This window comes from Schistocerca serialis, chromosome 9 (genome assembly GCF_023864345.2).
Source record: "Schistocerca serialis cubense isolate TAMUIC-IGC-003099 chromosome 9, iqSchSeri2.2, whole genome shotgun sequence".
NCBI lineage: Eukaryota > Metazoa > Arthropoda > Insecta > Orthoptera > Acrididae > Schistocerca > Schistocerca serialis.
Genome location: NC_064646.1, coordinates 186,991,693 through 187,007,848, shown reverse-complemented (window position 1 = coordinate 187,007,848; position 16,156 = coordinate 186,991,693).

Below are 16,156 nucleotides of genomic sequence, written 5' to 3'. Positions count from 1 at the left end.
AGTGTTACGATCTTCCGCGATGAAACAACTTCGGAAGTCAGAATTCAGTATTTCGGCCTTTTCTCTGTTATCTTCCGTTTCGGTGCCTGTGTGGTCGCTGAGAGAACGAATAAATGGTTTTGACCTACTTACTGATTTTACAGACGATCAAAATCTCTTAGGGTTTTTACTCAGGTCGCCTGACAACGTCTTACTTTCGAAATCATTGAACGCTTCTCTCATTGCTCTCCTCATGCTCATTTTGCTTTGTTCAGCTTTTGCTTGTTATCTAGGATTTTACTTCTCTTGAATCTGAGATGAAGTGCTCTTTGTTTACGTAGCGCTTTTCCAACACGGCTATTAAACCATGGTGGTTCTTTCTCATCCCTTAAAACCCTACTCGGAACATACTTGTCTATCACATACTGAAAGATGCCTTTGAATTTTTTCCATTTTCTCTCCACATCTTCGTCGTCATCACCGATTATTTGATGCTGACTGCTGAAATCTGAAATTTGTTGGGTTGGTCCGTTTGGGGGAGGAGACCAAACAGCAGGGTCGTCGGCCTCATTGGATTAGGGAAGGACGGGGAAGGAAGTCGGCTGTGCCCTTTCAAAGGAACCATCCCGGCACTTGCGTGGAGCGATTCGGGGAAATCACGGAAAACCTAAATCAGGATGGCCGGACGCGGGATGGAACTGTCGTCCTCCCGAATGCAAGTCCAGTGTGCTAACCACTGCGCCACCTGGCTCGGTCTGAAATTTGTATCCTGTCACACTTGCTGACCGAATATATCTTCCTGCCTTTCTTAACTTTCTTTGTAAGACCCGTCGTCATAGATGTTGCACAGCCTTATAATCACTGATACCTTCCTCTACGTTAACTGATTCGATAAGTTCAGGTCTGCTTGTTGCCAGGAGGTCTAAGACGCTACCCTCACGAGTTGGTTCTCTAACTACCCGCTCAAGGTTATTTTCGGACAAGATATTCGGAACAATGGCACGCGATTGCCTGTCTCTGGCACCAGTTTTGGTGGTGTAACACTCCCAATCTATACCTGGCAAGTTGAAGTCATCCTCTATTACAAAGTCATGATCAGGAAAATTACTAATGATATTCTGCAAGCTCTGTTTGAAGCGCTCTACAACTACATATCCTGACCCAGGTGGCCTATAAAAGCATCCGATCACCATTTTTGACCGTTCTATGATACTCAATTTCACCCAGAATAATTCACATTCGGAATCCGTGATAAACTCGCTAGCTTTTATCGAATTTTTTACTGCAATAAACAAGACGCCACCATTGGCGACTAACCTGTCCTTACGGTAAACATTCCAGTCTGAACTTAGGATTTCGTTGTCATTGACGTCTGGCTTCAACCAGCCTTCTGTTCCCAATACTGTATGTGCATTATAACCTTCAATAGGCGATACTAATTCGGGAACCTTTCCTTGGATGCTCCTGCAGTTTTCTAAAATCATATTAATCTTTATCTCTGATCTAAGAGGACCAAGATTCTCTGAGGTCACTGTGCTTGATTCAGCAGTCAAATCGTGTTTGCTCCCAAGGGAGGGGTCCTCTAACCTAAAAAAGCCCCTTGTGCACTCCACACGTACTCCGTTACCCTAGTAGCCGCTTCCTGCGTGTAGTGCACGCCTGAACTATTAAGGGGAACCCTACAATTCTGAACCCGTTAGCGGAGGTAGAGAAATTTGGACCCGATACCGTCGCAGAGCCGTCTGAGCCTCCGCTTTAGACCTTCCACTCTGCTCCAAACCAGAGTACCACAATCAATCTTGGGTACGATGCTACAAACAGGCAGCTTAGCATGCACCCGGTGTGCGTTGCTGGTTGCCTTCACCAAGTCAGCCAGCCGCCGAAAGAAGCCGAGGATGGGCTCATTCGTGCCGACGCGTGCCACAACATGCAGCCGGTTGCACCCAGTGCGCTCGATAGCCGCCGGCAGGGCCTCCTCCACATCACGGATGAGACCTCCCGGCAAACACACCAAATGCACACTGGAATTCTTTCTCGCCTTGCCTGCTGTCTCCCTGAGGGTCTGTATCACTCGCCTGACATTGGAGTGCCCAATGACTAGCATAACCCACCCTCTTTACTTGTCCAGACTGGGCAGGAAACTCGACCACTGGCCAAACAGGAGAGCCATCGTTTGTCTTTTGCAAACACCTTCTATAATTATTTGTCCGGATTATATTTCAACAGCCGTACCTACGTAACCAATAAAAATTGGACACGTGTTATATGGAATGCTTTATTAAAATTATTCTACACTACCACCTCCTAATAAATTTAATTTACCTTCAGAAACAACCTGTATATATACATTCCGAGAGCTATTGGTTACTTTGTGAGCTACTCTATCTCATCGAAAGCATCTACACAATAGCTCATGGACATTAACGAATGTACGCCTTTCGGCGAACAGCCTTGCTGCAGTGGTAACACCACTTCTTGTCAGATCACCGAAGTCAAGCACTGTCGGGCTTTGCTGGCGTGGATGGGTGATCATTTGGGTCTGCCAAACGCTGTTGGCACACGGGGTGCCCTCAGCCCTTATGTTACCAATTTAGGAGATACTTAACCGTGAAGTAGCAGCTCCAGTCACGAAAACTGACAGCGGTCGGAAGAGTGGTATGCTGACCACATATACCTCCGTACCCACAACCAGAGACGCCTCTCGGCTGAGGATGACACAGCCGTCGGTCAGTACCATTGGACCTTTTGGGGTCTCTTCCGGCGAAGTTCAGTTTAGTTTGTGTACACATTTCGCCTTATGATGGCTAGGACTCTGGACACTTTCAGTGAGGTATCTGAATGTCTTTGGAGGAATGGTATTCCGTCCTTACTCAAGATAAAAAGCCAGAGAAGATAATGGTGGTGTTGGACGATGAGATCTTGAGGAAACTCAACGTTCTAATTCAAACCCAAAGATGTTTCTTAGGTTCAGGTCGAGACACTAGGCAGGCCAATTCATTTCATAAATGTTATTATCCACAAACCATTGCTAGTTTAGGACGTGGTGCATTGAAATACTGCCGGTCTGAGTGGCCGAGCGGTTCTAGGCGCTATAGTCTGGAACCGCGAGACCACTACGGTCGCAGGTTCGAATCCTGCCTCGGGCATTGATGTGTGCGATGTCCTTTAGGTTAGTTAGGTTTAAGTAGTTCTAAGTTCTAGGGGACTGATGACCTCAGATGTTAAGTCCCTTAGTGCTCAGAACCATTTGAACCATTTGAACCACTGAAATGCTGATACAAACGACCATCGTCTTCTTACTGTTTCTCTACTGTAGGTGAGCCGTGACGCCATTGAGTTAGTAGACTGTTCTGTCCGGCTCCACTGGCTCAAGGGTAGTATCGACTATCTCTCTTGCGGACCCACTGCCAATATCTCTGAGAATGAGTTGGTATCTGCGGGTTATGTCCTTTGCTTGCCGATATATACACGGGGTTCGCTGGCCCGAGAGGAGGCGGCACGACGTTTGGGGATTGGCGATAGCGTCGCGACAAGAAGTGGTCACGAGGTCCGAGTGGCCGAAGCCACGAACTGCACAAGGAGGGCCTGCGCAGAGCGAAGATACCGGAGTACTTCATACGAATCAGCGTCTACTACAAGCAGCAGGCCGACACCCCGTCGGTTGGTTGGCAACATTCGTGTCGGACGACCGCTCGTGGCCTGGTTGTCCTCTTCTACCAGGCTTTCATTGGCACCACTCAGTAACAGCTGGGACGCACCGTGGATCCATGGTACTGCTTTTTGATAAAGGGGAGTAGCATTCTGTAATACTCATGGTGATTTGCGTCATTGTCTACCTGCCCTCCTTATTATTTTCTGGTTTGTACCCGTTCCTCAGAGTTTTACTCGCTCGGCTCTTTGGTCGTAAATACAGGCCGTAGTATTGTACTAAGACACTAGTTGTCATTTAAAAATTTGTCTCGCTGTTATATTGCCTTTCCTTTCTGGTTTTTCCCTATGATTAATGTTATAATGAATCGGCTCCTGGTCGTAAATACAGCCGGAAGAATTTTACTACGGCACAGGACGCTGTTAAACAAAAAAGGGGTCTTGTAGTTAGATTTGGATGTTATCCGTTTCAATTCTTTGATTGTAATTGTATTTCTCAGTCAGTAGTTATAATCTGAACAACCTGTTGTACTAACGTGTACGTTGCTGTGTTTGAGCGACTGGGTCATTATTGATGTATTTTAGCTGGAGGTTGTGGTTCCGCCGAGTGAGTTCTCTTGTAATAAGAGCTCACAAAACGTTCCTTCAGTGTGGTCTTAATAACTGATAATCAGTTTAACTTTGAAAATACACACATCAAAAAAGAAAAAAAAATTGCATCAGCCCGTTCCCAGAACTCCTGAAGATAGGTGTTGACTGTGGATACTGTATCACAGACGCAGTCCGTTTGACTGTTCAGAGATGTCACTAAACCCGTCCAAACATGTAAACAACCATGCACGAGCAGCGCGTATTAGACAGAGGGGGTCCGACAGCCGATCAGTTCCAGTCATTCCACCAGGAAGGTGGTACACGGTTCGTGTTATCTGTAGGTCAACCATGCCTATACGGTCAATACCGCTGTTAGATCGCGTCTGCGTTGTTACTTTGTGCCAAGAAGGGCTCTTAACAAGGGAAGTATCCAAGCGTCTCGGAGTGAACCAAAGCGATGTTGTTCGGACATGGAGGAGATGCAGAGAGACAGGAACTGTCGATGACATGCCTCACTCAGGCCGCCCAAAGGCTAATACTGCAGTCGGTGACCGCTACCTACGGATTATGGCTTGGAGGAACACCGACAGCAACGCCACCATGCCGAATAATGCTTTTCGTGCAGCCACAAGACATCGTGTTACGACTCAAACTGTCTGCAGTAGGCTGCATGATGCGCAGTTTCACTCCCAACGTCCATGGCGAGGTCCATCTTTGCAACCACGACACCATGCAGCGCGGTACAGATGGGCCCAACAATATGCCGATTGAAATGCTCAGGATTGGCATCACGTTCTCTCCACCGATGAGTGTCGCATATGCCTTCAACTAGACAATCGTCGGAGACGTGTTTGCAGGCACCCGGTCAGGGTGAACGCCTTAGACACACTGCCCAGCGAGTGCAGCAAGGTGGAGGTTCCTTGATGTTTTGGGGTGGCCTTATGTGGGGCCGACAGCGCCGCTGGTGGTCATGGAAGGCGCCGTAACGGCTGTGAGATACGTGAATGCCATCCTCCGACTGATAGTGCAACCATATCGGCAGCATATTGGCCAGGCATTCGTCTTCATGGACGACAATCCGCGCTCCGATCGGCACATCTTGTGAATGACTTCCTTCAGGATGACATTGCTAGAGTGGGCAGCGTGTTCTCCAGACATGAACCCTATGGAACATGCCTGGGATAGATTGAAAAGGGCTGTTTATGGACGACGTGAGCCACCAACCACTCTGAGGGATCTACGCTGAATCGCCACTGAGGACCAACAGTTCATTGATGAACTGGTGGATGGTACGCCACGACAACTATAAGCATACATAAATGCAAGAGGACGTGCTACAAGGTATTAGAAGTACCGGTGTGTACAGCAATCTGGATCACCACCTCAGAAGGTCTCGCTGTATGGTGGTACAACATGCAATGTGTGGTTTTCATGAGCAATATAAAGGGCTAAAATGATGTTTATGTTGATTGCTATTCAAAATTTTAAAAAATGGTTCAAATGGCTCTGAGCACTATGGGACTTAACATCTATGGTCATCAGTCCCCTAGAACTTAGAACTACTTAAACCTAACTAACCTAAGGACAGCACACAACACCCAGCCATCACGAGGCAGAGAAAATCCCTGACCCCGCCGGGAATCGAACCCGGGAACCCGGGCGTGGGAAGCGAGAACGCTACCGGACGACCACGAGATGCGGGCTTCAAAATTTTATGTACAGTTTCAGGAACCCTCGGAATCAAGGTGATGCAAAACTTTTTTTGATGTGTGTATTAACAGCCAACTGTCACCAGGGATATGGTCAAAATAAGACTGTCGAAAGTGAAGAGTTAGGATCCAGTCCCACCTTGATTGCCGATTGAAATTACGAGGTTTATTGCTTTGAAGTAAGCCTTATCATTTTCTTACTGTTTTCTAATCTGTTTAACCCTTAAGCACAGGTGGGCATTGTAACCCCGAACCTTCCGACATACAGCTTTCAAATTAAAAGTTACGTCATCTGTTTGAGTAATTTAATCACTCTTGTCATCAATGGTGCTTATACACTACTGGCCATTAAACCTGCTACACCACGAAGGTGACGTGCTACAGATGCCATATTTAACCGACGGGAAGAAGATGCTCTGATATGCAAATGATTAACATTTCAGAGCATTCACACAAGGTTAGCGCCGGTGGCGATACCTACAACGTGTTGACATGAGGAATCTTTCCAACCGATATCTCATACACAAAAAAAATGGTTCAAATGGCTCTGAGCACTATGCGACTCGGAGGTCATCAGTCGCCTAGAACTTAGAACTAAATAAAGCTAACTAACCTAAGGACATCACACACATCCATGCCCGAGGCAGGATTCGAACATGCGACCGTGGCGGTCGTTCGGTTCCAAACTGTAGCGCCTAGAACCGCACGGCCACTCCGGCCGGCACTCATACCCAAACAGCAGTTGAGCGGCGTTGCCTGGTGAAACGTTGTTGTGATGCCTCGTGTAAGGAGGAGAAATGCGTACCATCACGTTTCCGACTTTGATAAAGGTCGGATTGTAGCCTATCGCGACTGCGGTTTATCGTATCGCGACTTTACTGGTCGCGTTGGTCGAGATCCAATGACAGTTATCAGATATCGAATCGGTGGGTTCAGGAGGGTAATACGGAACGCCGTGCTGGATTCCAACGGCGTCGTATCACCAGCAATCGAGATGACAGGCATCTTCTCCGCATGGCTGTAACGGATCGTGCAGCCACGTCTCGATCCCTGAGTCAACAGATGGGGACATTTGCAAGACAACAACCATCTCCACGAACAGTTCGACGACGTTTGCAGCAGCATGGACTATCAGCCCGGAGACCATGGCTGCGGTTACCTTTGACGCTGCATCACAGACAGGAGCGCCTGCGATGGTGTACTCTACGACGAACCTGGGTGCACGAATAGCAAAACGTCATATTTTCGGACGAATCCAAGTTCTGTTTACAGCACCATGATGGTCTCATCCGTGTTTGATGACATCGCGGTGGACGCACATTAGAAGCGTGTATTCGTCATCGCCATACTGGCGTATCATCCGGCGTGATGGTATGGGGTGCCATTGGTTACACGTCTCAGTCACCTGTTGTTTGCACTGACGGCACTTTGAACAGAGGACGTTACATTTCAGATGTGTTACGACCCGTGGATCTACCCTTCATTCGATCCCTGCAAAACCCTACATTTCAGTAGGATAATGCACGACCGCATGTTGCAGGTCCTGCACGGGCCTTTCTGGATACAGAAAATGTTCGACTGCTGCCCTGGCCAGCACATTCCTCAGATCTCTCGCCAATTGAAAACGTCTGGTCAATGGTGGCCGAGTAACTGGCTCGTCACAATACGCCAGTCACTACTCTTGATGAACTGTGGTATCGTGTTGAAGCTGCATGGGCAGCTGTGCCTGTACACGCCATCCAAGATCTGTTTGACTCAATGCCCAGGCGTATCAAGGTCGTTATTACGGCTAGAGGTGGTTGTTCTGGGTACTGATTTCTCAAGATCTATGCACCCAAACTGCGTGAAAATGTAATCACATGTCAGTTCTAGTATAATATATTTGTCCAATGAATACCCGTTTATCATCAGCATTTCTTCTTGGTGTATCAATTTTAAGGGCCAATAGTGTATATAATAGTTTTCATGTGTTGCGGAAGAGTATTTAATGAGAGTGACTGTGTCCAGCGCGATAGTAAACACCGCTGTTTCACCCAATAGCGAGTGGGCTGTAGGTCCGGCCTCTTGTAATCATTGTCATATTGTTTGCTGTTTGAATTCTTTTGGAAAATTTTATTCATGTTAAGATTTCATATCAAAAGTTTGCAAATTTTTCCATTTCGTAAAAAAAACAAAAGAACAAAAATTTATGGTTATATATTGTTAATCATGTGTGAAAAGAAAATTATATTGGTGGGTCCTCCCTTCCACGTCTTCCTTAAATCCAGTAAGTACCCACGTCTCCGTAGGCAGTGCACAGCTCTGTAAAATACTGTTAATGTTTTGCACATTTAGAGTTTTCTTAACCATAAAACGGCATGACACCCTTTCCATGAAAAAACACTTCATACTATAATATCAACTCCTCCGTACTTCACTGTTGGCACTACATGTGATGACAGCTTACGTTCTCCAAGTATTCTCTAAACTCAAACCTTTCCATTGGATTACTGCACGGTATAGTGTGATTCATCATTCCAGTCACTGTTTTCCAGCCATCCAGTGTTCAGTGGCGTCGACCTTTAGAGTAGCTCAAGTGTCGCTTAGCACTGACTATAAAAGTGCGTAGAGTCATTGCCTTGGGCGGTTGCTGATATCACTTTGGAACTCAAGAGGTGTTCCTCCCTCTGACTTCGTGCGATTTCTTACAACCCCTCTCCGAAAGGCTCGACGGTCCATGTCCGTCGGTACGCGCATTCTGCTGATCTTGGTTTAGATGATGATGTGGCTGTTGTGGGTGCACGACAGCGAGGTCTTCATCCTTGTCTTGGTTCAACTGTAGGTGTCTCGAATGACCTCGGTGTCGATGGGACGTTAAACGCTAATCTCCTACTCCTCCTTCTCCTCCTCAACTGTGGAACTTCCTTCGTGTTTCCATTTCACAATCACATCACCAAGAGTGTCCGCCTACGGTAGCTGAGTGGTCAGCGCGACAGAATGTCAATCCTACGGGCCCTGGTTCGATTCTCGGTTGGGTCGGAGATTTTCTCCACTCCGGGACTGGGTATTGTGTCGCCCTAATCATCATCATTTCATCCTCATCGACTCGCAATTCGCCGAAGTGGAGTCAAATCGAAAGACTTGCACCCGGCGAACGGTCTACCCGACGGGAGGCCCTAGTCACACGACACATTCTTTCATCACGAAGAGTCTACTTCGACAGCTTTAAAAGGGTTGAAATGTCCCTGATGGATTTGTTACTCAGATGACATCCTGTGAATATTCCACGTTCGAAGTCAGTGAGCTGTCCTCACCGATCTATTCTCCAGGTCATGCTCCTCCACTGACAACCGTCTTTATTTGACAAGTTAATTTCGCATTTGAGAGACAAAAAAATAAATCATTCTAATCGACATAGATTGACTTACATCTGAGAACTCTTAAGAGGAAGTCAATGTATCACGCATAGCTTCTTTTGTGTAATAGATGCATTATTGGCAGCCGCAATGACTGAATTTTCAACTCAAGTAAATTTATATGAAATACTAAATTAGCTTCAGAATTACTTCAATTTACGTAGGAAAGTGTACTGCTCGTTCCAGAATATATTCTGATTAATGTTTAAAAGGTACATTCCGGTTTTATTTCAGGGAATACAGATTCATTATTACGTTATCCTAAATCGTCTCAGAGATCGTGCGGTTTGATTCAGAATGGATGTAGAGCAGAAACGTACTGCCACGGTCAAATTATCATCGGGAAATTCCATTGCCTTTCTACGAACTTTTTAACATCTACATATTGTAACTATCATTCATTTTTCATCTATAAAGCCGCACTTGCACACAGATCGATTAATGATTTCTTTATAGATACCAGCTTCTGAGATTACGTGCAGCACCATTGCTGGGCGGACTTCCAGATTCTTCGGAAAGTTTTTCGAAGAATGCCAACAAACTATATAGAATTCCTACATCAAATAATGCTGTTCAAAGAAAAGGAGATCACGAATGTAAAATTAGAGAGATTAGAGCGCGCACAGAGGCTTTCAGACAGTCGTTCTTCCCGCGAACCATACGCGACTGGAACAGGAAAGGGAGGTAATGACAGTGGCACGTAAAGTGCCCTCCGCCACACACCGTTGGGTGGCTTGCGGAGTATAAATGTAGATGTAGATGTATTGTACCCGCTAGACTGGACCTCGTGACATCTAGTGATTAGTTCCGTACTACTGGACACTTTGACAGTGCACGTCGATAATAATTTTAGTACTGAATTTTCCCCAGTTCTTTTTATCTGTGGCATCAGAAGTACTCAAAATCTTTTCGTTGTTCTGAATTGGGCGATGTTTGGGACACTCACTCTATTATTTATTTAGCGTATGGCTAATACAGACATACCACGAAATTTCCTTCAATCCAGCGCACTGCATCTGGAGTTGCTAGCAGGAAGTCCTCTTTGGCGCCGTGATAGGCTCGAATCCTGAATTCACTGACAATGTGGTGAACAGTCTGGTATGGAGCCCCGCAGTCACAGGCTGGATCAGGCAGCTTCTTCCACTTAAAGAGAACATCCCTGCACCGGCCATGGCCGGTACGGATCCTGTTGAGAGTAGTCCAGGTCTTGCGCGGTAGCTCGAATCCATTTGGAAGTATAGCACCTGAGAAGATGTTATGCAGCTACACATCTGTCACTTCTTCCCACCGACCTTTCCATTCTTCAAGAGGTTTGAAATCCTTAGCAACCATCTCCTGGCAATGACATATCAACAAATAGCAGAAACAGTTCTTTTCAGAGCTGATTAATAAGAAACTTTGGACCAACTATCAGACTCCTTCAATTGAATATCGAAAGCATTAGCAGGGCAAAGTGTGACTCACCCTACGTCAACGGCTTTGTTTTTGGTGGAGAACTTCCCTGTAGACTAGATTTGGAGGATTTAGAGCTAACGTGCTCTGCCGCAGTAACATTAGTGCGAAAGTCATACAGGCGCCGCGCGAACCCAGCCGTGGCAGAGGACCGCCAGCGGTGAGTTGGGCGAGAGTGTCGCGGGCGAGGCGGGGTGCCGCCCCAGGGGGCGGCGGTGGTGGCGGCGGCGGCGTCACGCGCCGTTAGCGGCCCCCCGCGGACAGCAGGTGCAATTAAGGTGAAGTAGTGGCGCCTCCCGGAAGCGTGGCCCCCATTACACGAGGTGTAGCAGCGCCGCCCATATGCGCCGGCGACCAGTCTGGCCGCAGGCAGGTTTACTCCGCGCCCGGCGGAAGAGGGCGACGCTTAATTCTGGTGCATATGGGCGCCGGTGTGTGCGTGCGTGCGGGTGCTGCCGAGTTATGCGTCCGGGGGAGGCGGGTTGCGTGTCTGGACGCGCGCCGCAGTCGCTCGGAACCGACCCGCCCGCTGCTGGCAGCGACACCGGGAAGGTGCCGCGCCGTTTGTTACACTCCATTGTCTCCGCTCGACCAGAAGCAAAAACTGCGCCTCTGCTAGTACGCATTCTGTTGTTCTGGCGGAGATAACAACACCAGAACTTTAGAGCACGAGGTGACACGTTTTAATGGAAAGGAAAACTATACAGGGTGAATTTGCTAAAACTGCGGAAACGATACCTGAGACGATAGGAAGCAAGAAAGATAGTACGGATACATTTCTTAAAGCGCCATTTAAATCGTGATTTGGGCGTCATAGCCACAATCAAGCGCAAGCTGAAATGTCACGAAAGTCCGACGTGCCTAAATGACACGTCATCGTCGAGATTAGACATATATTCTATCTATTCTATCGCTTGCGCCTTGTCCCGCGGTTACGCAGGGTCGGCCATGGTTAATCGGATTTGGCATGTTAATCTTAAGGGGTGGCCGGATGACCTTCCTGCCGCCACCATAATCCCCAGGACGGAATTAGTGTACTCCAACTGTCTGCGTCTAGTGGAATCCATGAAATAGTGTGAATGTGTTCAGATACGTGTAATCTCGACGATAATATATCATTTAGGCCGTGTAACTGAGGCAGAACGTGGGGACCTGCCGGGTATTCACCTAACGGGATGTAGAAAACCGCCTAAAAACCACATCCAGGCTGGCCGGCACACCGGCTCTCGTCGTCAATCCGCCGGGCGGATTCGATCCGGGGCCAGCGCGCCTACCCGAGTCCAGGAAGCAGCGTGTTAGCGCTCTCGGCTACCCTGACGGGTCGAGATTAGACATATATCAGGTCTTATAAATCAGTGTCCTTTAATAGGATGACTGGTTTATGCACTGAAGAGCCAAAGAAACTGGTACACCTGCCTAATATCATGTAGAGCCCCCCCGAGCACGCAGAAGTGCCGCAACGCGACGTGCATGGATTCGACTAATGTCTGAAGTAGTGCTGTACGGAATTGACACCATGAATCCTGCAGAGCTGTCCATTAATCCGTAAGTGAACTAGGGGTGGAGATCTCTTCTGGACAGCACGTTGCAAGACGTCCCAGATATGCTCAATAGTGTTCACGTCTGGAGAGATTGGTGGCCAGCGGAAGTGTTTTAACAGAGAAGAGTGTTCCTGGAGCCACTCTGTAGTAATTCTGCACTTATTTGGTGTCGCGTTGTCCTTCTGGAATTGCCCAAATCAGTTGGAATGCATAATGGACATAAATGGATGCAGGTGATCAGACATGATGCTTACGTCCATGTCACCCGTCATAGTCGTATCTAGACGTATCAGGGACCCCATATCACTCCAACTGCACACGCCCCGCACCATTACAGAGCCTCCATCAACCTGCTGACATGCAGGATCCATGGATTCATGAGGTTGTCTCCATACCTGTACACGTCCATCCACTCGACACAGTCTGAAATGAGACTCGACCGACCATGCAACATGTTCCAGTCATCAACAGCCCAATGTCGCTGTTGACGGGCCCAGGCGAGGCGTAAAGGTTTGTGTCGTGTAGTCATCAACGGCACACGAGTCAGCCTTCGGCTCCGAAGACCTATATCGATGATGCTTCGTTGCATGGTTCGCTCGCTGACACTTGTGGTGGCTCAGCATTGAAATCTGCAGCAGATTGCGGAAGAGTTGCACTTCTGTCCCGTTGAGCGATTCTCTTCACTCGTTATTGGTCCCGTTCTTGCAGGATCTGTTTACTGCCGTAGCCGTAGCGATGTCAGAGAATTGATATTTTACCGTATTCCTGATGTTCACGGTAGACTCGTGAAATGGTCGGACTGGAAAATCCCCACTTCATCGCTACCTCGGAGATGCTGTATCCCATAGCTCCTTCACCGACTATAGCACCAAGTTCCAACTCACTTAAATCTTGCTAACCTGCCATTGTAGCAGCAGTAACCGATCTTACAATTGCGCCAGACACTTGCTGTCTTATATAGGCGTTACCGACCGCAGCGCCGTATTTTGCCTGTTTACATATATCTGTATTTGAATACGCATGCCTGCACTAGTTTCTTTGTCGCTTCAGTCTATAACCAGATACGTATAATCTCGACGATAATATATCATTTAGGCATGTCGGCAATCTTGAAACATTTCAGTTTCAACTTCAGAATGGCTATAAAGCCGAAATCATTATTGTGCTAAATAAATGAATAGTAACTGAGAATGAAATGGCGGAAATTCCTTTCAGAAAGTTCTACATGACAGTGGTCCGCCACGAAGGAAAAATCGTACAAGTATACTCCCTGAATTGCAAAAAAATGGCTCTGAGCACTATGGGACTCAACTTCCGAGGTCATTAGTCCCCTAGAACTTAGAACTAGTTAAACCTAACTAACCTAAGGACATCACAAACATCCATGCCTGAGGCAAGATTCGAACCTGCGACCGTAGCGGTCTTGCGGTTCCAGACTGCCGCGCCTATAACCGCACGGCCACTTCGGCCGGCCCTGAATTGCATTTCAGTGAAGGTAAATCGACTTGAAGTAGGTGATCCCAGTACCAGCAACAGACAGGTTTCCCAACAGCGTGGGGTAAGGTAGTCGAACGTGTAGAACATTCACCACGACAGCTGCTACTGCCCATGTCACTTGAACGAACGCAGGCCTTATTACTTACGGACATGCCTGCACAGTGACAGTTTTGTCGGTGGTTAATTCCACAGACCAACACGACGTTGGGACTTCTACCATTTATCCTATTCACAGATGAGGCTATCTTTTATGAGTATCATCAAGCTTCATCACACTCACCTGCGTGATAAGAATCCCCATTGCATGATGGCAACGAAACAATTCAGCCACATTGTGTGGGCGGAGATTATTGGCGATCACCTCGTGGGGCTAGTGAAAGGAGTCAGTCAAGTGGTGGACTGGCTTGCCTCACATATCATTACTTCTCATCCCCTTTATCAAAATCTCTATCTTGTTTCTAACGGTTGATGCATGTGTAGTACCCGTAATATGGATGATATCAGTGACTGCGTGGATTGAGCCGCTAACACGTGTCTTAATTCCCCTCTACCTCTGTAGTTACTTGCATGCCCTGTATTTTTTGTGCTGTGTGAAGATGACGGACTCTTGGGTGGACCTTTGAGGCCTCATGGAAGGAAGAGGGAAGGGCCGTTGGTGGCCAACCCCTCGGAGCTCCACAGGGAGATAACTTCTAAGAACTGGACCAGTTAGAGCAGGGCCAGTGACACTCACGCTGGATGTCGGATGATCATTTGCTGTGAATGTAGGCTCTGTATGAAAATCACTGGCTGTGCTGTGTGCAGTCTGTGGCTGGGTGGCATTGTTGGAATTTGTTATTGTAGTGTTGGGCAGCTGGATGTTAACAGCGCGTAGCGTTGCGCAGTTGGAGGTGAGCCGCCAGCAGTGGTGGATGTGGGGAGTGAGATGGCGGAGTTTTGAGAGCGGATGATCTGGATAGAGACAGTAAATTTGTAAGACTAGATGTCATGAAATGTGATATATATATATATATATATATATATATATATATATATATATATAATGACTTTTGACCACTATTAAGGTAAATGCATTGTTTGTTCTCTATCAAAATCTTTCATTTGCTAACTACGCCTATCAGTAGTTAGTGCCTTCAGTAGTTAGAATCTTTTATTTAGCTGGCAGTATTGGCGCTCGCTGTATTGCAGTAGTTCGAGTAATGAAGATTTTTGTGAGGTAAGAATTCATGAAAGGTGTAGGTTGTTGTCAGTCAGGTCCATTCTTTTGTAGGGATTACTGAAAGTCAGATTGCGTTGCGCTAAAAATATTGTGTGTCACTTTAGTGAATGTCTGAGTACGTTCAGTTTTGCTCAGCTGTTTAAAAATCAAATAACATAAGATGTTCATCAGCACAGTAATTCATTAATTTTTCTAAGGGGACGTTTCAGATGGACCCTTTGTTGTCCAACTCGGAGCCGGTGGGGTGCTAGCGGTTGAAATGTCACTGGCTGCAACCAAACGCTGTGGGGTCCGAAAGCCAGCCTAAAAAGGGCCTGTGTAATGAACCATGTCGCACGTCCAGGCAGTGCAAAATAATTTTTTTTTACAAGCTGGTCTCTCTGCACTGCCAAGGAAAATGTTGGTAGAATGTCGTTATGTGTAACGCTTTTCCTAGAAAAAGTAGAGGGTGCCAAGCTGATCGGGAGATACATCACTTCTTTCAGTTGGATGCCGCTCCAGTTCGATTGAGAGTTTCTCTCCATCGCAAGGCGGGAAACAGCCCATTGAGCGAAATAAAAAATATTTGAGAAGTGGAAGTACGGAGTTCGGTTTTCTGAGAGCTGTATATGCCAGAAAGTAGCCCACTGGATAGCCTATTCGTACTATCTAGGTTGGACGCTGGACCACTGTTCTAACAAGTACCTTACTGCTAATCTTTGATGGAGTCTTCTCATTGGTGGAGTGTTCTGTTGCGCGGATTTTGTGCAGAGCAGAGGGGAAAGATTTTTTGAACGATCTGGATAAAGCTGGAGATGCAGACGCGGAATTTATGGCTTTAAAGTCGTGATAGAGGCCAGACTGACATTCAGAGGAACGACCAGTCATATGGTGGCTGGTGACTATAGACTGGCTCGAGGCTTCGCCGTCTGCAGGACTCGATCCTCCGACGCATCATCTGTGGTAAGATTATGTGGCAGTGCAGGCTAACTGGGAAGGAAAGCAGTTAGACGTTTCTCGGTCTGTAGCTTCTAAACTTGATTAGATTATATGATTTAACATCTGTCCAGAATCCTGGGAGCTCATCAAGGGTTTGTTATTTGCTTGCAGATTTCATACATCTTCCAGGCGCAATCGAATCAGTGA